The sequence below is a fragment of the Erythrolamprus reginae genome, chromosome 1 (assembly GCF_031021105.1).
Source record: "Erythrolamprus reginae isolate rEryReg1 chromosome 1, rEryReg1.hap1, whole genome shotgun sequence".
NCBI lineage: Eukaryota > Metazoa > Chordata > Lepidosauria > Squamata > Dipsadidae > Erythrolamprus > Erythrolamprus reginae.
Window position 1 is genome coordinate 181,633,610 of NC_091950.1, and position 25,335 is coordinate 181,658,944.

General features: G+C 47.8%; 1 protein-coding gene across 3 annotated transcripts in view; it reads left to right on the forward strand.

The window, feature by feature from the left end:
* Nucleotides 1–25,335, forward strand: part of TANC1 (tetratricopeptide repeat, ankyrin repeat and coiled-coil containing 1) — a 206,029-nt gene that overhangs the window by 25,586 nt on the left and 155,108 nt on the right. The window lies entirely within an intron of this gene.

The window sequence follows — 25,335 nt, forward strand, 5'->3', positions numbered from 1 at the left end:
TTGCTATTGACTTTGCCTATAGTCTCAAGGTTTAATGATTTTACTTTAATGCAATTCATTCTGACTAAAATTATAGTTATTATAATGTCTCTGAATTCAATTGATTTGCGTGTTCACTAATTACCATAAACTGTGGTTAAACTTGAGAAGTACATTGTGTGCTATTTTAAAAAAGTATTTTGTTGTAAGGAAAAATGGATATAAAGAAGCATAAGGCTTCATTCTGCTCAGAAGTTGTGTTGTGTACACCCACTTATCATCTGGAGTTCCATTTTTCCATCTGAGCTGTGAGAAAGTCATTTTGCTACAAGCAGCTGATTTACAATGCAGTCCTATACATGGCTGTTCAGAAGCAACCATTAAGTTCAGTGAAGTATTCAAGGTAAGAAAAAGGATTGTAAACAAAGTATCTTCAAAATAGCAATATGTAGTTCTCCACAGTCATTGGCGTAGTTCACAGTCAGTGGGTTGACCTCCATCCGTCAACCAATCAGGACTGAGCCCATGTTATAAAAGCTCAAATTCTGTCAGTCTTCCTGCTTTTTTCCTCAGTCCTCAGCAGGATCGTGTGGTCAACGCACTGACTGTTTTTGTAGGAAAACCAGGTTTGAAAAATGAACTCACGAAATGAAGCATTTAAATACAACAGATTTTGTGCTATCCATTTCCTCTTTTGGTTAGAACCGTTCTTTTTTCCTATAATGGTTCATAAAAACAGCCTTCATTTACAAGAACAAAAACAACTTCAGATGCCACAGTTTAAATAATCATGTTTGATTCTTATCTATAGAGCAGTTTCAATCCAAGTAGTGAGGAGTATTAATATTATATTTTATTTGCCCTATTCTAATCATTCATACATAGCATCTTCCTGCTTTCAGGTAAAACCAAACATCTAACCCTTCAAAAAATTATAGCCAATATATTAAAATATTAGTAGGGGTGGGTTCCTCCCAGTTTGAACCAGTTTGCTCAAACTGGTAGCAACCCGGTGGTGTTATCATAATATTACCAAACTGGTCCGTGGGTGCCGCCATCTTTTTATATATATTTTATTTTTAAAAATTATAATATTTTTTTTCTGGGTGTTTTCCATGCTGGTCACCTTGCTGCCCTCCCTCTCCAACCATTGCATTGCCATAGGGTTAGGTGCCCCCAAATGCACCTGTGTCGCTGTGTCGATCTTGGACCCCACAAGACAGCGGAAGCCTAAATGCTGCCACAATCTGAGCTCTTTTTGGAGTGAGTTGCAGACAAAGTGCAAAGCAACTCCCAAACAGAATGTGGCACATCCAGAGCTGCTACTTCTTTGCAACAGCTGAGGACCGAACAGGTGCCTCTTCCATCCTTGGTTGTTACTGCTACTGCTGGGGTGCTGCCAGCACAAGCATGGTGTGTGTGTGTGTATGTGTAGGGGAACCATAGACTATTCAGCGCTGAGTTAGAAGCAGCTATGGTAGCAGAGGAAGCGAGGTTTCTTTGCCAACCTCCCAACTCGCAAAACATAAATTTTTGCGGTGGCTTGGCGAGGGAAGCATGGGCCTGAAGTGGGGAGTGGCTTGCCCAAGTGGCTGCTGCAAACAGCAGCCACTTGGGCAACCAGTATGAATCTCAGCAACCGGTTAAGTCCCACAGAGTTGGCCTCCTCCAGGTCCCATCAACCAGACAATGTCGCTTGGCGGGGCCAAGGGGAAGAGCCTTCTCTGTGAGGTGCCCAGCCCTCTGGAATCTGCTTCTCTCAGAGATTTGCACTGACCCCATCCTCCTCGCCTTCTGTAAGATTCTTAAGATTCATTTATGTCGCCAGGCTTGGGGCAATTAGATCTTAGGCCCCCTGAGGTCTGAAAGTGTACAATAGATTTTTAAAATACAGTGATACCTTGTCTTACAAACTTAATTGGTTCCGGGACGAGGTTCTTAAGGTGAAAAGTTTGTAAGACGAAACAATGTTTCCCATAGGAATCAATGAAAAAGCGATTAATGCGTGCAAGCCCAAAATTCACCCCTTTTGCCAGCCGAAATGCCCATTTTTGCGCTGCTGGGATTCCCCTGAGGCTCCCCTCCATGGTAAACCCCACCTCCCGACCTCTGTGTTTTTGCGATGCTGCAATTTCACTGAGGCTCCCCTCGCTGGGAAACCCCACCTCCGGACTTCTGTTGCCAGCGAAGCGCCTGTTTTTGCACTGCTGGGATTCCTCTGCAGCATCACAAAAACATGGAAGTCCAGAGGTGGGGTTTCCCATGGAGGGGAGCCTCAGGGGAATCCCAGCAGCGCAAAAACGGGTGGTTCGCTGGCAACGGAAGTCTGGAGGCGGGGCATCCCAGCGGCGGCGGTGGGTTTGTAAGGTGAAAATAGTTTGTAAGAAGAGGCAAAAAAATCTTAAACCCCAGGCTTGCATCTCGAAAAGTTTGTATGACGAGGCGTTTGTAAGACGAGGTATCACTGTATTAAGGATTTTAGGTGAGTTATTTAGTTAATTAATTGGATTTGCCACTGTAATTTATTGTTTTTATTATATGTTGTATGCCACCCCAAATTTTCGTAGAGGGGTGGCATAGAAATCCAATCAATCAATCAATCAATCAATCAATAATTCTTCTCGCTTCTGACAGGCTTTCCCCGCTGTTGATTTAACAAATGAATCTACTCCTGCTGGCGCTGAGGTAGAAGTAGCCAACACGGCGGGAGAGGAAAGCAAGGTTTCTTTGCCAGCTTCCGAGCTGGCAAAATATAAATTTTCACAAGTTCTGTGGCCATCGCTAGGTGGGTGCGTGTGACTGAGGGTGTGGGCGTGAGTGCCTACTCAGTCACATGACTATCAAACCACACCCATAAAATAAGCCACGCACACAGAATTGGTAGTAAAAAGATTTGGAACCCATCTCTGAACATAACATTCAACTTTTAAAGCTTTTTGAAATAGGCAGGTGCCTGATTGGGACCACTTCTATACATCCATAGCATATACATTTTCATTAGTTTAAGAAATTTATAGTATGCTTTATATATACAAAATGACAGCATTCAATGTATAAGCTATAATACAGGCAAAATATAACTGATAATGTAGCAGGATAAAACCTCTGTTAATTTATCTATATGCAGACTAGAACAAACAATTTTAAGAACTTTCTGAAGGGTGACATGCCTCCATCCCAGAGAAGGCATTTCTAAAGATTTCTAAATGACCACTATAAATTGATTGGTCTCTGAAATTTGGACATAAACTACATAACAAAGCCTAGCAACTGTTTATCTTCAAGCGTAGTTAGGCATATACACTTGGGAAGGGTTATTTTTTTACCTACTTTGAAACAAATTATTTTCATTTTGTACCAGTTGTAATTACAAGACATTCTTGTAATTACATCTGGTACATGCAGGTCCATCTCACGTAAAGTGTGTAGTGATAATCAACATTAAATGTAACAAAGGTATGTATTTCTAATGAAAGGTCCGCTCTCTCTCTGGATAAGGTAGCTAATAGACCAAGTGAAGCTGAAAATGCATTCCTGGCTAAAGATACTTTCTACACCTCCCTGATAAGAACCTTCAGAGCCAATTGATTCTACCCCTGCATAACTAAGTATGGGTAGAACCTTTATTTTCTTCTCCTTATAAACTCTCATATTTATTGCCTTGCTAGATTACATTGCTATTAGAGTAAGGAAACAGTCCAAAGTAGCTTGTCAATTGGCAGCAGGGAAAAATAGGTCTGCATGTGTGCCTTGAGTTTTTATAGACTACAAAAACCAAAGTGCACACACACTTTGGTGCATTTGCAGTGAGAAAATCCAGATGTTTATGCAGAAAGGACAGATGCTGGATGATGATGAGGTGTGTATGTGTGCACTACTGTGATACCATTTCTAAGAAAGGCTTCCTTCTTATTTTCTCTACCCTTATTTCTGAAGAGACGTGTGGGTCTTCTGAGAGCATCTAAGACTACAATGAGGTTTCGACAGGATTAGGCAAGACCTTGAGGCTGTAAAGTATAGACTTTGCCTCTCTAATTACACACAGAGACAATGAGTTCATAAAAGACTATTTTCCTTATTTTGAGAAAACACATACACACACACACACTGAATTCTTTCTTTGATCCACTGATAATTTATTGCTCTTAGCACTGTTTGAATTCTTAATTAGCTAAGCAGTCTCAGTAGCTTCCATAAATCTTCTGCCTACAAATGACAAATAATTCATTATCTTTTGATTTTCTGTTCACCTTTGCAGCAGTTATTGCCAGAATTATTCATGCAGTTTTCTTCTATTTATTATTTATATTTATAACTGATTGACGCATGGCTTATATTTCTAATTTACTATATGGATTTATTGTTACAAATATCAATGTTTTCTTTAGCAAGGAAAAAAACCACAAGTTATTCCTGAAGCACTGAAGTTTCAATAAATGAGAATATTGTAGCTTAGAGTTGAAATGTGGGACCCTGAGGATGTTACTTAGTTTGGGTAATGAAACGTCTGCAAGAAAATAATCAAGCTCAGAGAGCATCAAGGACCACTTACATAACAGTTTGTATGCAGTTGTTTCTCCGTACTGAGAGAGCGGATCTAGCAGTCATGTGGGTTGCTCGCTGTCCAATCCGTTGAGGACCGAGCCTAGTCTTTAAAAAGCATGCTGGATCTGCCCCTTCCCCAGAATTCGCTTGGTCCTGCGATCCAGGAGGACTCATGGTGGCTTGTTCCTCTCGCAAAACACCTTCCCTTCGTCTTCTTTCTATCCAGATAAGTAACATTTAATATTGTATTTTAGTTAGAGCTTGCCTTGGTTTGTGCGCCAGCCTTACTGGGCTCAGCGCCGAGGGAGAAGCTGCGGCGCGGCTATAGCGTTTTTTTCCAAAACACCCTGCTCACGCTGCTGCCGGATTGTATTTTTTCACAAATCTAATCAGCCAGGAGGTTTGCCGGCAAGCTAAGGATCCAGATCCGGAGTGGTTCCACCTCACTGCTTGGCTATTATCCGGCACGACCTAGATCTACGAGGCTACAACCCGGACACTATAGAAATAATCCTGAAAGCAAGGAGAGTCTCCACCAATAGAATTTACGACCACACCTGGTCCAGGTTTCACCAGTCGTGCTCACAGGAAGACCTATCCCCCCTGTGCATTCCCATTCACAAAATCGTAGCCTTCCTTATGAAAGGTTTCCATCAAGGCCTCTCAACTAACACCATTTGCCATCATCTAGCCGCTCTATCTTCGGTCCTAGCAGGTCCCTGCAGACAACCACTCCACACTTTCCCGGAAATTCAAGAATTTTTAAGAGGTATTTCGAACCTCAGGCCTTCCAAGGTTCACAGATACCCGTCCTGGGACTTACCACAGGTTCTCCATTCCCTCACTCAGGCACCATACGAGCCCCTACGGTCAGCATCCTTCAGTTACCTATCTTACAAGGTAGCATTCCTGGTGGCAATAACATCTGCCCGACGCATTTCAGAATTGGCAGCCCTATCCATTCGCCAGGATCTATGCCAGTTCCATACGGACAAAGTAGTCCTGCGCCTGGACCCCACTTTTCTACCCAAGGTCAGTTTCATGTTCCACACATCCCAGGACATTGTGTTGCCTTCATTTTGTTCCAATCAGAACCATCAGCTTGCGGTCAGATGGCACACCTTAGATCTCACCAGAGCACTGAGAATCTATATCCAACGGACAAGACCCATCCGGAGGTCAGAAGCCCTATTCGTAGCCTACCATCCCAGATCCCTGGGTTCCAAGGTATCCTCAACCGTAATAGGCCGTTGGATCCGAGGGACTATCTCAAAGGCTTATGAGTCAGCTTCCCTCAGCATACCCAGAGTTATCACAGCACACTCCACAAGAAGTGCAGCCACATCTGCCGCATGGGCAACTCAAGCTCCATTGGAAGAAGTCTGCAAAGCAGCCACTTGGGCCTCTCCAAACTCTTTCATAAGGCATTACAAAATTGACTCTTATGCTTCAGCAGATGCTGCCTTCGGCAGAAGAGTCCTCCAATCCATTATCTCTCATGATAGCGAACTAATCCCTCCCTAGGGACTCATCTATTGGGTATGTCCCATGTGACTGCTGGACCCGTTCATTCAGTACAGAGAATAGGCTTTGATCGCTTACCTGAACGCCTCTTCTCGTACGCTGAGCGGGTACAGCAGTCACTTCCCTCCCTTTTTTTATTCTAACTGTGGCTATATCCTTTAACCTGTATTTTTCCTATCATGAGAGTTGAGCCCTATTTGAGCCACCACACTTGAGCCTAAGTCTACGGATTCGCGAATTCTGGGGAAGGGGCGGATCCAGCAGGCTTTTTAAAGACTAGGCTCTGTCCTCTGCGGATTGGACAGCGAGCAACCTACGTGACTGCTGTTCCCACTCAGTGTACGAGAAGAGACGTTCAGGTAAGCAATCAACGCCTATTTTCCTTAAAAATGGTTAAGATATTAATAACATATTTTTGAAAATCTATGATAAGCCTGTTGGTTCAGTAAGCTGGTTAAAATTCAATGAATGTAGAATAGAAGAAAAGATATAGGGATAGAAGGTACGATATATGAGATATAGGAGAGACAATAGGACAAGGGACGGAAGGCACGCTACTGCACTAATGAACGCCCCTTACTGACCTCATAGGAATCTGGAGAGGTCAACCATGGATAGTCTAAGGGTAAAATGTTGGGGGTTAGGGGAAGATACTATGAAGTCCGGTAATGAGTTCCACACTTCGACAACTCGATTACTAAAGTCGTATTATTTACAGTCCAGTTTGGAGCGGTTACTATTAAGCTTGATTCTGTTGTGTGCTCTTGTGTTGTTATGATTGAAGCTGAAGTAGTTGTTGACAGGCAGGACGTTGCAGCATATGATCTTGTGGGCAATACTTAGATCTGTGACTCAGATCTGGATCACAGAGTTTGGGGTAAGCAGCCTTCAGATCCCATCTGCCAAAGAATCTTGGTTGTTGGGATCCAGGAGATGAGCTTTTTCTGCTGTAGCCCCACCCTTTCGAATATTCTCCTCCAGAAGAGCTTCAACATCCGGTTTTGCCAGTTAGCCTGGAGGATAAAGGTGCTTTTAAAAAAAGGTGCTTTTTGCTGGGGATGGCGGTAGAAAGATGATCCCGACCTCTATGTTTCCTATCCTCTTGGTTTTTAGTCTTTATTTAACCTTAATTTTAATAGCTTTGCATTATCTTTTTTTATCCTTTTATCATTTTAAGCTGCCCAAAGTAGCTGCATCAATATACATTTAATAAATAATGATTTCTGGCTGCGAAAGCTGTCTGAGTCGTCTTGGGCCAGTCATTCTCTCTCTTCGCAACTCACCTCATTAGGCTGTTGTTGGAAAAATGAGAGGAGGAAGGTATGTTACTTACTATATGTTAGCCAACACCAGTGGCGGGTTCCTATCGGTTCGCCCTGGATCGGGAGAACTAATAGTGGTGGTGGTGAGAAGCAAAGATAATTGAAACCCACTATTGGCCAACACTGAGTTATTTGTAAAAACAATAAATGTGGGATACAAATAAGTAAATAACGGTCATATGCTATTTGCAGGAAAATGAAATCTGAATGCTTAATAGATGAATATCTACAGTGGAACCCCGACATAAGAGCTGCTCTACTTAAGAGCAACTCGAGATAAGAGCTGGGAGGGGAGAGATATTTTTGTTCTACTTACAAGCCCAAATTCGAGATACAAGCGCCAAGGAGCTGTCTCCTGAAGCCAAACGCTAACTTCCGCGTTCGGCTTCAGGAGACAGCTGCGAAGCGGCGCGCATGTTTTAAAAGGTTGCAGCCGGCCTGGGGGGCTCGGGGGGGTGCTTGCAGCTTTCTTTCTTGCTCTTTTTCTTTCTCTCTTTTACCTTCCCTTCCTCTATTTCTTCTTTTCTTTCTCCTTCCCACCTTCTTCCCTCCCTCCCTCCTTTCACTCATTCCTCTCTTACTCTCCCCTTTCATAAGTTTCCTTGCTTCCTTCCTCTGTTCCTGTCCCTTCCCCCTTTCTTTCTTTCTTTCTTTCTTTCTTTCTTGCTCTTTTTCTTTCTCTCTTTTACCTTCCCTTCCTCTATTTCTTCTTTTCTTTCTCCTTCCCACCTTCTTCCCTCCCTCCCTCCCTTCACTCATTCCTCTCTTACTCTCCCCTTTCATAAGTTTCCTTGCTTCCTTCCTCTGTTCCTGTCCCTTCCCTCTTTCCTTCCTTCCTTCCCACCCTCCGTCCATTCATTCACCCATTCCTCTCTTGATCGCTTAAAGCCGGTCCCTGGTGCAAAAAGGGTTGGGGACCTCTGTCCTACAGGATTGGGTGGCAGAGAAGTTGAACATATGTAAATTTAAAAGTTTAAGAAAGTTTATAAGTTAAGTGAAAGAAACTTCATTATTCATTTATATGTACATGTACATTTCTTCATTAAAAACATGTCTTTCTGCATAATTTAGACTAACTTTGTGAGTTTTTTGAGGGCTGGAACCAATTAAAATTATTTACATTAATTCCTATGGGGAAAAGTCGTTCGAGATAAGAGCTGCTCGACTTAAGAGCCCAGGTCCGGAACGAATTAAACTCGTATCTCGAGGTACCACTGTATTGGGTTTTTAAGTATTCTTTCCTTTTCTCCTTGGTATTCCAAATCTACATTCTCTTTTATAAAAGTGACTAGTCCTTTCAATTCTGGTAGAAATAAGATCATGTTCGTATAAGTTGTGTCTTAGTAAATTATCTCAGAGCTTGGTCTCATTTGTGTTTTATTAAATGTATGAAAATATTTAAAGCCCTACAGAAAATCTGACCTTGAAAGAAAGTCAGGTCCCAGACTTTTCCCCCCACAATACATTTCAGGATATACAAAAATAGTTTAGAGAAGGATGTTGATGTCATACTTATCATGTGAACTGTTTTGAAGAAAGAAAAATAAGTTGATAATTTGCATGTTCTGTTCTTACAAGATATTGAGAAAATGTTTAGACAAAATCTTCAACCATCTTTAGACCAAACACTTCAACAAGTTAAATCCGATAGTAGATGAAAGAAATGAAGCTGAGTGACTTAGGAATTAATTTTATTTGATGAAGGAAAAACTACAAAATCAAGGAAAGATGATAAATATGTAAGTTTATGATTGGGGGGGAAAGGTTTTAGCTTTAAATGAAATATTCCTCACTACTTATACTGAGTTTTGTTGAAAATCCTCTGGAGGTTAGAATCAAACAAGTCTATTTAAATTGCATTTAAATTCCCTCCCTACCTCCCTCTACTTAACTAGGCTGCATCATTCATTTTAGAATAAAAAAGAATTTTGTAGGCTGAGAAAAAGTAAATTTGCTAATCTAGTAAATGAATTTATCTTTTGACTATATGAACTTTTCTGCTTGGTTCCATTTGTGCTATTTAGCAGGCATTGTCCTACTTTAATTACCATAAATTGTGGATGAGAAAGACACTTTCTCTCAGACCTAGTAAAGAGAATACTGACAAACTATTTCTGAAGGACTTTGCCAAGAAAACTGCAGACTTGAGAATTGGACACAATCAAACAATAATAAGGGAAAAAATTAAGAGTTGCTGTTTATCCATTAGAATTCCCTATTTTCTCCAGTGATATCTGTTGATAGGTGCCACTATCCTTTGTGAAATGGGTTTTTGTTGGCCTGAATGTCTGATCCCTATACCCACTGCTTAAGTTCTGCCACATTTTATTTTTAGGACTAAGACAAGGCTGGTATTCTCAATCCATACTGTCCTTTGATGGCGTGGGGCTACCCCGAATAAGCAGTTCGGCTGCAGAGTGGAGAGGCTGGGCCCTGGGGCACTTGGCTGTGGGACAGAGCTCGAGTCAGCTTTTCTTGACAGTGGCTTTGGGGCTGAGGCCTGGGATGAGAGCAGCTTAGACTGCTGAAGAACCAGGTACTTTACTTCCTAGCACAAGAGTTGCTGACAAAGAGATGAGTGAAGAGGTCCAAGAGAGACAAATTCAAAATAATGATTAATTCGGTAAAATGCAGGATGGTTAAAAAGGCGGAAATAGGCACATGGAGGGAGTTGAAGCACCCCCGCAGTTGTAAGTGGGTGATAACTGCCAAGTGCCCAAATTTTAATCAGGGGACTACTTGGATGTTGCAACAGGCACAACTTTGGGAAACCTGACCCAAGCACTTTTTGTTCAGCACTGTGATAACTTCAAATGGTTGCTGAATGAAAGTCTGTTAAGTGAGGACTACCTGTAGAGAGAGAGAGGAGAGAAATGAAATCTATATATATAAAAGCAAAACCACTTATGCCGTAATCATGAAATCTCTAGAACCTTAAAGCCTACAAACCTGAAATTTGGCATGTATGTTCCCCTTGCTTTCTAGGTGCTCACTAAGAAAGGATTTTCCAAAACGCCCATTGGAGCATTGATATTTTCTATATTATTGTTAACATGATCTGATGCTAAGGAGTTCTACTCCCCCTCCCCACCTGAAAATAAATCTGTTCCAAATGCAAAACACAAGCACAGGAGAGAACTTTCACTTTTACAGTGGTACCTCTACCTACAAACGTCTCTACTTAGAAACTTTTCTAGATAAGAACTGAGTGTTCAAGATTTTTTTGCCTCTTCTCAAGAACCATTTTCCACTTACAAACCCGAGCCTCCAAAACTGTAACCCGAAAAGCCAGGGAGAAGCCTCCATGGGGCCTCTCTAGGAATTTTCTGGGAGGAAACAGGGCCGGAAAAGGCAGGTAGAAGCCTCTATGGGGCCTCTCTAGGAATCTCCTGGGAGGAAACAAGGCTGGAAAAGGCAGGGAGAAGCCTCCCTGGGGCCTCTCTACAAATCTCCTGGGATGAAACAGGGTTTCCACACTCCCTGTGGTTTCTCCAATGACATGCATTATTTGCTTTTACATTGATTCCTATGGGAAAAATTGCTTCTTACAAACTTTTCTACTTAAGAACCTGGTCACGGAACGAATTAATTTCATAAGTAGAGGTACTACTGTACTTTCACAGCAGCAAGCACCTTTACTACAGAACAGTTGAATGATTAGGAAAACACAAGAAAGGGAAGATGCACACAAGCATCGTCAAACTCATTCCCAAGTCCGTAGACAGGCTGTAAAAAAGTATTATTAACACTCTCTGAAGTTACTCCCCCTCCTAACCAGAAAATAACTGCAGAGAACAGGATAGCATAGGAGAGGCTTCTGTGGGGCAAGGCTGAGGGAGACAAGGGGATAAAATAGGGGAGGATACTGTGGAGCAAGCCTGAGATAGAGAAGGGGATAGGATAGGAGAGTCCTCTGTGGGGCAAGCCTGAGGAAAATAATGTGATAGGATAGGAGACGTTTCTGTGGGGCAGGCCAGATAGAACAGTTTCTGTTCTATCTGGCTTGCCACATAGAATCCTCCCCTCTCCTATCACATTATCTTCCTCTGGCTTGCCTCACAGAATCCTCTCCTATCCTATCCCCTTCTCTCCCTCAGCCCTGCCCCATAGAAATGTCTTCTTCCCTAGCCCCTTCATGTCCTAAGGCCGCACAGAAATGTCTCCTATCCTATCACATTCTCTCCCTTAGGGTTGCGGCACAGAAGCCTCCTCTATCTTATCCCCTTCTTTCCCTTAGGGTTGCGGCACAGTGGCTTCTCCTATCCTGTCCACAGGGTTGGGCTACTGCCTGGTTGGGGGGGGGGGACGCAGTGGGGTAGCAAAAGTGGAGCTCCACCCCAGAGCACCCAATTTGCACTGAAAGATGTTGAAAGAAAATGCAGGGCCTCTACTATCCCCTTCTCCGGGAGAGAAGGGGATAGTAGAGGATCAAGGAGGCCAGCCTGAGGGAGAGAAGAGGAACAAGAGAGTAGAGGCTTTTGTGGGGCAAGCCTGAGGAGAGAAGGGGGGGAGAGGAGAGGCCGAATGTAACAACTTATTAATTTTCAAGCTCTAAGTGTCAATTTATTAAGCTCGATCACAAGATTCTATAGAGGAGCATGGATGTTTAGCTACCGTGTTTCCCCGATAGTAAGACCCCCCCGATTGTAAGACATATGGGGGTTTTCAGGGGGGTTGGCTAATATAAGCCATACCCCGAAAGTAAGACATATGTCTTACTTTCGGGGAAACACGGGGGTATTGCGGGGGGGGAGCCCGATGACTTTGGGAAGACCCAGGCAGCGCGGCAGCAGCCCTGGCGGCGGTTCCCTCGGCCCCAGCGCCGTCCTTCGCTTTGCAAAGAGTTCGCGGCGCTGGCGAGGGAGCTGCGCGCCCAGGAGAATCTCCCTTAGGCAGCCTGGTGCCAGCTGCCTCCGTGGCGCAGGCACCGCCTCTTCATGGAAACCCCCGAGCCGGCTTCGGAGGAGCAGCCGCGCGCACGCCGAGCCTTGTGGAGAGCTCCGAGCGGCCGGCAGTGGCCTGTCCTGGTGGCCTGCTTGACCTGCTGCACTTTGCTCGGCTGCACTTTGTTCGGCTGGAGCTGCGCCCTCCTTTGCCCGCCTCCTTTCCGGCAGCTCCCCGCGCGCCCTTCGCCTCGCCGCGGCGAGGCAAAGGGGATGGGTGCGTGGGGAGCTGCCAGAAAGGAGGCGGGCGAAGCGGCGGCCCTGGCCGAAGTGGCGGAGCAGTTCGTGGCGCTGGCGATGGAGCTGCGCGCCCAGGAGAGTCTCCCTTACGCAGCACGCCACCGCCAGCTGGCACCAGGCTGCGTAAGGGAGATTCTCCTGGGCGCGCAGCTCCCTCGCCAGCGCCGCGAACTGGTCCGCCGCTTCGGCCAGGGCCGCCGCTTCGGCCGCCTCCTTTCTCGCAGCTCCCCACGCGCCCATCCCCTTCGCCTTGCCGCGGCCGCCCGCCCTCTTTCGCCCAGCGCCGCTTGAAAGGACCCCCCCCTTGGCTTCTGCTGAGGGTGGGGGGGTCCGGACGCCCCCTTCTTCGGCTCTCCGGCATATCTCAGAAGCCAAGGGGGGGGTGTCCTTTCAAGCGACGTTGGGCGAAAGGGCGGGCGGCCAGCAGCAGAAGGCGAGAGGTGCCTCCTTCTCCGGCTCTCCGGCAGATCGAGCGCGCGAAGAGGCACCTCTCACCTTCCGCCGCTGCTGGCCGCCCTCTTTCGCCCAGCGTCGCTTCGGAAGCCGCCGAATGCCGTCAGGGGGGCGCTTGGTGACCGCCTCTTCGTTCGCCAAGTGCCGCTCGCTAAGCACCCCCCTGACGGCGTTCGGCGGCTTCCGAAGCGACGCTGGGCGAAAGAGGGCGGCCAGCAGCGGCGGAAGGTGAGAAATGCCTCTTCGATATGCCGGAGAGCCGGAGAAGGGGGCACCTCTCGCCTTCTGCTGCTGGCCGCCCGCCCTCTTTCGCCCAGCGCCGCTTGAAAGGACCCCCCTCCCTTGGCTTCTGCTGGGGGTGGGGGGGGTCCGGACGCCCCCTTCTCCGGCTCTCCGGCATATCGCAGAAGCCAAGGGGGGGGGTCCTTTCAAGCGGCGCTGGGCGAAAGAGGGCGGGCGGCCAGCAGCGGCGGAAGGTGAGAGGTGCCACTTCGCGAGCTCGATCTGCCAGAGAAGGAGAAAGAAAGAGGTCGGGTTGTGTGAAAGAGGCCGGGGTTGGGGGAAGGGGAGACGTAAGATGTTTTTTTTTTTTTTGCAACGCCGCTCAAAAGGTGCCTTGGTTGGAAGAGTAGCTGGTTTCCAGGGCATAAACTGGCTCGCTTCCGGGGATGGTAATGTAAGACATACCCCGAAAGTAAGACATAGTGGGGCTTTTGGGGGTAAAAAGAAAGTAAGACATGGCCTTACTATCGGGGAAACACGGTAGTATAATATATGGATACGCATTCTAAGCCATATATTCATAAATTCCATAAATCCATTAATTCTGGTATTTTCAGGTATTCAGATATTTTCACCAACTGAGAATTAAACTTGTTCTCTCCATTTTCATTCTTTTTCTTCTTTTTCCATCTTATATTGTATATTGTCATATAAAACACATAGTGTTATGATGATGATGATGATGATGATGATGATGATGATAATAATAATAGCAGCAGCAGCCTTTATTGTTATTGTAGTAATGTATGCAACTAAATTGGTTTAGCCTCTACTGGTGCAAATCCATAACAGGAAATACAAGAAAACATGAATAGTATAGAGAATAACCCTTATACAAGTAATTAGGAACACACACACACACACACACATATATATATATACATATGTTCCTTTTAAATGCTTACAGAATTCTCCGTACTGAAGGAGCGGGTCCAGCAGTCACATGGGTTGCTCATGTCCAATCCGGTGGAACTGAGCCTAGTATTAAAAAAGCTTGCCGGATCCGCCCCTTCCCCAGAATTCGCTCAGTTCGCATATCCTGCGGTTGTATTGTGATAGCTCGTTCAACATTCTAACACCTTCCCTTCGATCCTTTTCTTCAAAAGTAGTAAGATTTGTTTTATCATTATTATTTACTTGCACTAATAGCGCCAGCCGTTTGCGGCTCGGTTTTTTTCCTTTGGAGAAGTTGCGGTTTCGTTTCCCCCCGGCGGTTTTGCCGGTTACGATTCCTGCGGCCGCTTGTGGATTCTTCTAATCCTTTGGCCTGGAGGTCCTGGTGCAAGTATTAATCTATTGAATTATTGATTATTTATTGTATACAAATATTTAAGGGCTTAAGAAATACCTCCTGCGGAGTGAGACGCCCTCTAGTCTCCTGGACTTAGTCGATCGCTCCTCCCTTAAGAGATTTTTACGGAGCGATTTTTTCGGCGCGAAGGCCTTCGCGCCCTTTTTAAATCTAGGCCTCTCGTGTTGGCCTCCTGCCAGCCGCGTAGGCCTCAGTCCACCGCGTGGATCCCGGAGCGGGCCTTGGGGGTCCCAGGCTAAATTCTCCACCGGCTAAGCCTCCAACCAGAGTGCCTTGGTTTACTTAATTATAAAGTTTAGGGAGGCTGGCCCCGCTGGATTTGGGGGCACGAACTCTGGGTTTGCCCAGATTGTCCTCAAGTTTTCAGCAGCTTCGAGGCCTCGAAGCAGGATCCATTCCTCTTGGGAAGTCCTTGAAATTCTTCTCCTTAATTATTCAATTATTGGCTCAGCCTTGTCTTCTGTTAATTGTCAGACTATGGCTACTTTTCCCAAGAGAGGCACAACTAAAGGTCCCAGAGAGGCCAGGCCTACAGGCGATGAGATTACTAGTATCCCCCAGGCCTCTTCCTCCTCTTCTCCAGGGGCCCGCCCCTCGACTAAGGTCACCAGGGCCGAGAAGAGAAGGGACCTAGCCCTACAAAAAATCCATGACAAATCAGCAAAACGTTTGAAAGTGCAGGCCCAAGTAATCAGTAGTCAAGACCCCCCAGAGGCTTCTAGTCTGCCTCCTTCTGGGGTCCCTGTGTTATCTCTGGATGAGCCAAACCTAGACAGACCCCAACCTAACCTATGGGGCATAGGTCCAGAGGAACCAGATATTATTGAAGATTCCCCCCAGCCAGGATCCTCCCAGGCCTTTAGGGATTCTTCTGCCATTTCTGCTGATATTTCCAGTTTACCTCCTGAGTTCCAGTCTATTTTTGCTGTGTTGTCCAAAGCCATTGATGCCAAACTCTCCACCATCAATGAGCTTCCCTTACCTCTTCCTCCTCCTCGCCCCTCCCGCCCCTTGGGTTCTTCCCCAGCGGTCAGAGCTCCTATTCAGGATGATTCAGATTCCTCCCAGGATGAATATGAGGATATAGAGGATGATGAGGATCCCTTTCAGGGCTTATCAGATGATGAAGAATCCCAAATAAAGGTTCCTCCTCCAATTACTATCTTTCCTTCTCAATTATTCAAATCTCTCCTCCTCAAAGCTAGAATTTCTACGGGATTAGCGGCCCAGGAGAAACAAGCCTCCACTTCCACTGATCCCCCGGAGGAGAATTTACCTTACTTCACAGAGGAACAGGAGGATAACGAGGTAATTCCTATGCCTAAATTGTTTAAAGATGCCTTACTCAAACAGTGGGAATTTCCAGCCTCTGGCCTTAACCCCTCCACCAAGGACAGAAAGTTGTACAAACTTTCCTCTTCTTATGAAGAGCTTCTATCTTTTCCCAAACCGGATGAACCTGTCAAGATTCTTCACTCGGCAGCGGCTGTGCCAGGCGAGGCGGAGGAAGTCCTCCGCCCAGAGGACAAGCGCCTTGAGCAAATGCTCAAAAGAGGATTCACCGCTGATTCCTGGGCCATTAAAAGTTCTGCAGCAGCCTCCTTTTTCTCCAGAGCCATGCTGCTGTGGCTTCGCCAACTTCAACAGCATATTCCCCCCGATGACTTGAGAGGTCAACAAGACTTCAACAAGGTCTTTGCAGCTGCCCAGTACGTGGCTGATGCCACCTTGCAATCTACTAGATTTTCTGCTAAGTCTATTGCAGCTTCTACAACGGCAAGAAGACTCCTATGGATTCGCCCTTGGCAAGCGGGAGTTCGCCAAAAGTGGCAGTTATCCCAGGGTCCCTTAAAGCGCGACCTTCTCTTCGGTGATCTTCTGGATCCACTCCTCACGGAAACCACGGACAAGAAGAAAGTTTTGGGTCCTACCACAAAAAAGGCTACCAAAACGCAGTCCTTTCCTCGCCCAGGGCGCCAGCAAGATCAAGCGGCTTCCTATCAGAGATCTCCAGGTCAGTATTCCCCCCGCTTTCGTTCCCAAGGTAGGAACTCCAGGGGTAGAGGGTTTCGCTTCCAAAGGGGAGCTTCCTCTAACAGGGCTTCAAAAAAACCTAGATGGTAATCTTACCTCTATTCCCATAGGGGGCCGCCTAGCTCATTTCGCCTCTAATTGGCGTCTCACCTCCAAGGACCCTTGGGTCATTGACACTGTTCAAACAGGCCTTCTTTTAGAATTTATTTCTCCTCCCCCAAAACGTTTTATTTCCTGCCCTTCTCCCAGGTCATCCTCAGATTGTAACCGTATGGAGGAGGCCATTTCTCATCTTTTGTCCATCAGAGCCATTCAACCGGTCCCTTCCGGTCAGAAGGGCCTAGGTTTTTACTCCATCCTATTTATGGTTCCAAAGTCCTCCGGAGGTTGGAGAGCTATTTTGGATTTAAAGAAACTAAACCTATTCATAAAATATAGGAAGTTTAAGATGCACTCCTTGTCTTCTATTTTGGCCGCCATTCACTCGGGAGATTTCATGGTCTCCTTAGACCTCACTGAGGCCTACCTTCACATTCCTATAGCCAAATGCCACAGAAAATTTTTACGTTTTTCCTTTCAAGGCAGGCATTTCCAGTATAGGGCGATGCCATTTGGCCTTTCCTCGGCCCCTCGGGTCTTTACAAAGCTCTTGGGGTCCCTGGCGGCCTATATCCGGGCATCTCCCATCCACATTTTATGTTATCTTGATGATATTTTGATTCATGGGAACTCCCTAGAGAAAGTGAAAACAGACCTTTCTGTCACCATGTCAGTCCTTCAGGACCATGGATTTTCCATCAACTTTGATAAAAGTCACCTCCAACCTTCCACATCCATTTCTCACCTGGGATCCATTATTGATTCAGAATCCTCCCAGGTTTTTCTCTCTCCCGAGAGAAAACTCAGTATAGTGGAGTTAATTTCTAACATTTTATCTAATTCTTCAGTATCCATAGTTACTCTATCTTCCCTTTTGGGGAAGATGGTGTCATGCATAGGCATCATTCCCTGGGCTCGCCTTCATGCTAGGGAACTCCAGTGGCTCCTGTTACCTTTTCAGAGATCGGGGCACAGCAACTCAAATCGACGCATTGTCATCCCACTGAGTGTTCGCAGATCCTTCAAGTGGTGGAAGTCTCCGGCCATGGACAGAGGATCCCCGTTCAGGTGCCCGGATCAATTTGTCATCACCACAGATGCCAGTCTATCGGGATGGGGCGCCCACGCCCAGGGGATGATAGCCCAGGGCACGTGGTCCCCGGAGGAAGCTTCCAGGCCAATCAATTGGCTAGAGTTAAGAGCCGTTTCCCTGGCTCTGAAGCATTTCTCTCCTCGCATTCCCAACCGACACGTTCTCATTCTCACCGACAACATTGCCACAAAAAGCCATATCTGCAGACAGGGGGGCACGAGATCCAAGGCTCTCATGAGGGAGGCCCTCAAGTTGGGCCTTTGGGCGGAAAAACATCTCCAGTCGCTCCTAGCCGATCACATCTCGGGGAGTCTCAACGTCCAGGCGGATTGGCTATCCCGAGCAACGATAGACCCAGGAGAGTGGAACCTCCATCAAGACCTGTTCCATCAGATCACCCTCAGATTCGGCCTACCAATCCTGGATCTCTTCGCGACCAATGCGAACGCCCAACTCCCTCGCTTCTATTCCAGATTTCCATCCCCGGGAGCGGAAGCAATCAATGCCCTCCGGAGTCCATGGCCTCCAGGCCTACTCTACGCATTTCCTCCAATTCCAATCCTCCCGGACGTGATTCACAAGGTCCTCACCGAGAGGGCCCGAGTGATCTTAATCGCCCCTCATTGGCCCCGCCGGCCCTGGTTCGCGGATCTCCAACAGCTGTCCGTCCAGGACCCTTGGCGACTCCCCGTTTCGGGGGATATGCTGCGGCAGGGGGCCTCTTTCCATCCAGACCCGGAGTGGTTCCACCTCACCGCCTGGCTGTTATCAGGAGAGATTTAGAACTGCGTGGTCATGACCCCGATTCAGTGGAGGTCATTTTAAGGGCCAGAAGGGGTTCGACCAATCGAATCTACGACCACACGTGGTCCAAGTTTCACCAGTGGTGTCTACAGGAAGGTCTCTCCCCTCTGTGCATCCCCATACACAGAATTATTTCCTTCCTTATGCAAGGCTTCCATAAAGGACTTTCCACCAGCACCCTCCGGCGTCATCTGGCAGCCATCTCATCTGTCCTAGGGGGTCCCCGCAGACAGCCTCTCCGATCCTTCCCTGAAGTTCAGGAATTCCTCAGAGGCATAGCCAATCTCAGACCTTCCAAGGTCCACAGGTATCCATCCTGGGATTTGCCACGGGTTCTCCATTCCCTCACGCAGGCACCATACGAACCCCTAAAATCGGCGTCCCTCAGGTACCTATCCTTTAAGGTAGCATTCCTGGTAGCGATTACCTCTGCCCGACGCATTTCGGAGCTGGCTGCTCTCTCAATCAGGCAGGACCTTTGTCAATTCCATCAGGACAAGGTAGTCTTGCGACTGGACCCCACCTTCTTACCCAAGGTCAGTTCCATGTTCCACAGATCTCAGGATATTGTCCTACCTTCCTTCTGCCTCCAACGAGACCATCCTTTGGCAATTAGATGGCACACCCTGGATCTCACCAGAGCGCTGAGAATCTATATCCAACGCACAGGACCCTTTCGGAGGTCAGAAGCACTTTTTGTAGCCTATCATCCCAGAGTCATGGGGGCCAAAGTGTCTTCAACAGTAATAGGCCGTTGGATCAGAGGGACTATATCTAAGGCCTATGAGTCGGCCTCCCTCTCAGCTCCAAGGAACATCACAGCGCATTCCACCAGGAGCGCAGCCACCTCGGCCGCTTGGGCGACTCAAGCCCCGTTGGAGGAGGTCTGCAAAGCAGCCACTTGGGCCTCGCCAAATTCCTTCATCAGGCACTACAAGATTGATTCTTACGCTTCAGCGGACGCTGCCTTCGGCAGAAGGGTACTCCAATCCGTTATCTCACACGATAGCAAGCTAATCCCACCCTAGGGACCATCTATTGGGTATGTCCCATGTGACTGCTGGACCCGCTCCTTCAGTACGGAGAATAGGCGTTGATTGCTTACCTGAACGCCTCTTCTCGTACGGTGAGCGGGTACAGCAGTCACTTCCCACCCTTGTATGTGTCTCCTTTACCTTTCTATACCTTTCTTCCTCTAACAATGAGAGTTGAACACTACAGAGCTTCACAACTGAGCCTAGTCTATGGATTCGCGAATTCTGGGGAAGGGGCGGATCCGGCAAGCTTTTTTAATACTAGGCTCAGTTCCACCGGATTGGACATGAGCAACCCATGTGACTGCTGTACCCGCTCACCGTACGAGAAGAGGCGTTCAGGTAAGCAATCAACGCCTATTTTGTGGGTTCAGCTGCTTCTTCAGAAGAACCCCAGGTTTCCTCCCATTCTGTGTCCTTATTTGAGTATACACTTTCAGTACATAAAGTATTGCTTTCCCTATCTGTGTTTATTCGGAATAATGAGCACAAATAGCATTATTATATGTTTGTTTTACATGATGGGCGAGGGGCATATTCCTTGAAACTTAATTTAAAATCTTACCTTTGAAGACAAGATAGAAGAGGTGGTTGGGGTTGGGTGGGGGAAAGAGAGAACATATTTCGATTTGTTGCAGTTGAGGATTGACATACTGGCAGTCTTGACCTAGCATTCCATCCAAAACCCAAAAACAATTAATTTGGCAAGGTCAAGATTATGCACATCTAATATCCTCCCTTGGAATCAACAAAAGAACATTGGCTGTCACCTGGACATTCCTTTCTCTGTTTCCGTTGTGTGCTCCAGGGCCTTGCTTTTCAGATATGTGAGACAGGAGCTTTGTTACGGATGTTTTCAGTAGAGAAGAACATTTTTCAGTTCATCAAAATATATGTGGGAGTTTGCATTCTGCATTTTTGGAGACTCTTCCTCCCTTTGCTCCTGTCTCTGGATAGCAATGTGCCTGTTGAGTCTGTTTCCATCCCCCCCCCTTCAATTTGTAGCACAAAAAGACTTTTGTTTAGAAAGCCTTTTAGGCTTATTTCAAAGCGCTCTTAAGGAAATATGTAATGTAGTCTGAAGAAAGCCTCCACTGACTGAGTAGAGATGGCAACCCTGGAATTTTTGATATTTTGCTCTCCAAAATGATATATTCAATGAGGTTTCATTTTGAAGTTATGGAATGTGTTCTTCCTGGAACTCACAATACTCCAATTCTGTCAGTCGAGCCATTTATCGTTTTAATATCATCTAGCTCCATTCATTTAGGTCTGTGTTTTATTTATTTGCCACTGCAGTGTCCTTTAGATGTAGCAAGATCAAAGAAGGCACTATTGTAATGCTATCTTTAATTTTCTGTTTGATATTCATCCTCCATAATGATTAGTAGTGACAGAGTGCCACATATTCTTTTTTTTTTTTTTACCCAGTCAGTGCAACAAGGAATCTGCTGTAGTGTCTTCAAACAGACCTGCTGTTCCTTGCAGTAATTCAGCAGAGGGTTTTCAAGCTGTCATACTATATACAGCAGATGCACAAAACCGTTGATTTACTCATACTCCCTCTCTCACACACTCCTTCAGAAAGTACTAGAAGTCATCTGGGCTGAGTTTAAATTAAACAAATATTAATGCGCTCAGGGAATTCTGCACTCTTAAGTGTTTTTCCTCTCGTTTTATGTATGGTTTCCAGAAATTATATTAAAACGAGCCTGTATTTTTCTGGTAATTGCAACAAAGACTTGTTTTGTCATGTGTTTCTGAGAGCAATAGCAGGGAAAATTGTAAACATGCAGAAAGCAATGTTCCCAGAATGATTAAATGTACCCAAACCAAAACTGGTCAGTAGTTATGCAAAACATCTGGCACATTAGTTTATCTCAGGTGTCTGCAATATTTTTGTATTGAAAACCACCCTCTCTTTTTTACAGGGCTACACCAAAAAATGAACATGGTCAAGAGAGACAAATTCAAAATAATGATTAATTCGGTTAAATGCAGTTAATTAAAATATAACTAATAAGATTGCTATCCTTATAAAATATTTCCTGTCCAGTCATCTTAAATATTAATAAGATGTTCAGCCTGGTTGCAATGTTGGGAGAAATTGGACCACAATTATAGCTTTCGGGATAATACTGTATTGCCTATAGCAGTGATGGCGAACCTATGGCATGGGTGCCACAGGTGGCACGCGGAGCCATATCTGCTGCCACGCGAATCATTGCCCTAGCTGAGCTCCAATGTGTATGTGTGTGCCAGCTAGCTGATTTTTGGCTTGCACAGAGGCTCTGGGAGGGTGTTTTTGACTTCCAGAGAGTCTCCAGGGGGATAGGGGAGGGCATTTTTACTCTTCCCCAGCTCCAGGGAAGTCTTTGGACTTAGGGAGGGTGAAACATGAGCCTAACAACAGGCTGTTTCCGGCCTCCAGAGGGCCTCTGGGGAGCAGGGGAAGCTGTTTTTGCCCTCCCCGGGCATTGAATTATGGGTGTTGGTACTTGCACATGTGTGATAATGCTTGCGCACACTCTTTCAGCACCGGAGGGAAAAAAGGTTCGCCATCACTATAATCCTGAGGTCTTAGATTGTGCAGATCTGATTACAAGTTCAGAGGATGGTGTTCTATTTGGCCAGACATTTCAACACAATCTTGACATACCTTATAAGAGGAACATGATCAGGGACAAAGTGTCTGCAATGAAGACTAATTGATAGATTTGGCAAAAGTACAGTGATATCTCATCTTACGAACCCCTCATCATACGAACTTTTCGAGATACGAACCCAGGGTTTAAGATTTTTTTTGCCTCTTCTTCCGAACTATTTTCACCTTACGAACCCACCGCTGCCACTGAGATGCCCCACCTCTGGACTTCCATTGCCAGGTGAAGACTCCCTCATTGGGAAACCCACCTCCGGACCTTCCGTTGCTAGCGAAGCGCCCATTTTTGCGCTGCTGGGATTCCTCTGAAGCTCCCCTCCATGGGAAACCCCACCTCCAGACTTCCACGTTTTTGCGATGCTACAGGGGAATCCCAGTATCGCAAAAACGGGCGCTTCGCTGGCAACGTAAGTCCGGAGGTGGGGTTTCCCAGCGAGGGAAGCCTCAGTGAAATCGCAGCATCGCAAATGTAATTTGCTGAGTAATACAGTAATACCTCATGATACGAACTTAATTGGTGCAAGGAGGAGGTTCGTAAGACGAAAGGTTTGTAAGACGAAACATTGTTTCCCATAGGAAACAATGTAAAGTCTATTAATCCGTGCAACAACAAAAAAAAAACCCGCAAAAAAACGCTGCCGCCCGGCTGTCACTTTTAAAACAGGGGGGGCAGCAGCTGCCACAGCCGCCGGCTTCCCCGCCGCTCGCCCGCCCAGGATGCTGACCTGCTGCCTTGCGGGGAAGCCGGGCAAGAGCGATCTTCTGTCGGCCATGGGCGAGCGGCGGGAAGTCGCCCATGGCCGGCAGAAGATCGCTCTTGCCCGGCTTCCCCGCGAGGCTTCCCCCTTCCTCGCCCGCCGCCCGCCCGTCCAGAATGCTGACCTGATGCCTCGCGGGGAAGCCGGGCAAGAGCGATCTTCTGCCGGCCATGGGCGAGCGGCGGGGAGTCGCCCATGGCCGGCAGAAGATCGCTCTTGCCCGGCTTCACCGCGAGGCATCAGGTCAGCAAGAGCGATCTTCTGCCGGCCATGGGCGACTCCCCGCCGCTCGCCCATGGCCGGCAGAAGATCGCTCTTGCCCGGCTTCCCTGCGAGGCTTCCCCCCCCCCCACCGCCGCCGCCCGCTGGCTGCGAGCGCTCTGCCAGGCGGCCAAGAAGCATTCAGGGCGAAGTGACGTGGAGGAATGGGGAGCTGAAACCGGGCGGTTTCAGCTTTCCATCCCTTCACGTCACTTCGCCGCTAAATCGTGTGGCAGCAAACATGCTTTTGGGTTTTGGCTGGGGGGAGGGAGTTAGGAAGGTCCTACTTCTCCCCCCAGCCAAAACCCCAAAGCCTGTTTACTGCCACACGATTTAGCCAGGACAGGAGCGAAGTTTGGGTTTGGCGTTTGGCTTCGGGAGATGGCTGGGAAGACGCGCTGCTCTTTTAAAAGGTCACAGCCAGGCTGGGGGGCTTCCCAGCAACCCCCCCAGCCCGGCTGTGACCTTTTAAAACGGCCACGCGGCTTCCCAGCCATCTCCCGAAGCCAAACGCCAAACCCAAACTTCCGCGTTTGGCGGTTGCTGGAAACCCCCCCAGCCCGGCTGTCACCTTTTAAAACAGCCGCGCGGCTTTCCAGCAGCCTTCAAACGCATTGTTCTCCAGACCCCGCCCGCTCAGCCCGGCTGCTGGATTCAAAGTGCTGGGGTGGGGGGGCTGTCGGGACAAGGAGCGAGGGGGCTGCGAAGGGGCGCGGGCGGCAGAGCTCCGGCGGAGGAGCCGCGCACAAAAGCCGAGGCAAGGCTGAGCAGGAGGCGAAGCCAACCAGCGAGGCGGTGGGCTGGTAGCCGCAGGCGAAAGGAGCTCGGGCATTGTTCTCCGGACCCCGCCCGCAGCCTGGAGAGGGAAAGGGCTGCCGCGGGGCTGAGCGGGCGGGGTCCGGAGAACAATGCCTGGCGCCGCGCTCCGATGCCCGAGCTCCTTTCGCCTGCGGCTCCCAGCCCACCGCCTCGCTGGTAGGCTTCTCCTCCTGCTCAGCCTCGCCTCGGCCTTTGTGCGCGGCTTGTCCCGACAGCCCCCCCACCCCAGCACTTTGAATCCAGCAGCTTCTGCTGGATACGGGCGGTGGGTGGGACGAGCGGCGCGGAAGCCAGGGGCTTGGCAGCTCGCCCCGCCCGTCGCCCGTATCCAGCAGAAGCGGCGGGATTCAAAATGCTGGGGTGGGGGGTGTCCCGACAGCCCCCCCACCCCAGCACTTTGAATCCAGCAGCTTCTGCTGGATACGGGCGGTGGGTGGGATGAGCGGCGCGGAAGCCAGGGGCTTGGCAGCTTGCCCCGCCCACCGCCCGTATCCAGCAGAAGCAGCGGGATTCAAAGTGCTGGGGTGGGGGGTGTCCCAGACCTGCTGCCTTTTCCCGCGCCCGCCGGCCCGATCCTGCGCCTCCTGCTTCCCCCCCCCAGCCAAAAATATAAAGGGGTCTCTGGCGGCAGACCATCTTTGTGTTTTTCACTGGGAGGGGGGAGCAGGAGGACCTTCCTGACTCCCTCCCCCAGCGCCGGACCTCCTGCCCTCCCTCCCAGCCAAAATCCCAAAGCGGCCTCCCTAACGTTTTCCATCGTACGAACCTGCCGCCGCCGCTGAGAAGCCCCGCCGCCCGGCTGTCACCTTTAAAACAGCCGGGGGGCTTCCCAGCAGCTTCCCGAAGCCGAACGCCAAACCCGAACTTCCGGCTTCGGCTTCCGGGAAGCCCCCCGGCTGTTTTAAAAGGTGACAGCTGGGCTGCGGGGCTTCCCAGCAGCCTCCCGAACGCCGAACTCGGAAGTTCGGGTTTGGCGTTCGTAAGACAAAAAAAGTTTGTAAGAAGAGGCAAAAATTTTCTGAACCCCGGGTTCGTATCTCGGGTTGTTCGTAAGACGAGGGGCTCGTATCTTGAGGTACCACTGTATATCCTTATAGCTTTTTCTGATAAGATTTTTGCCAATACAATATTTTTAGCCATTCTTTTAAGTTAAAATATGAAATCCAGCTTA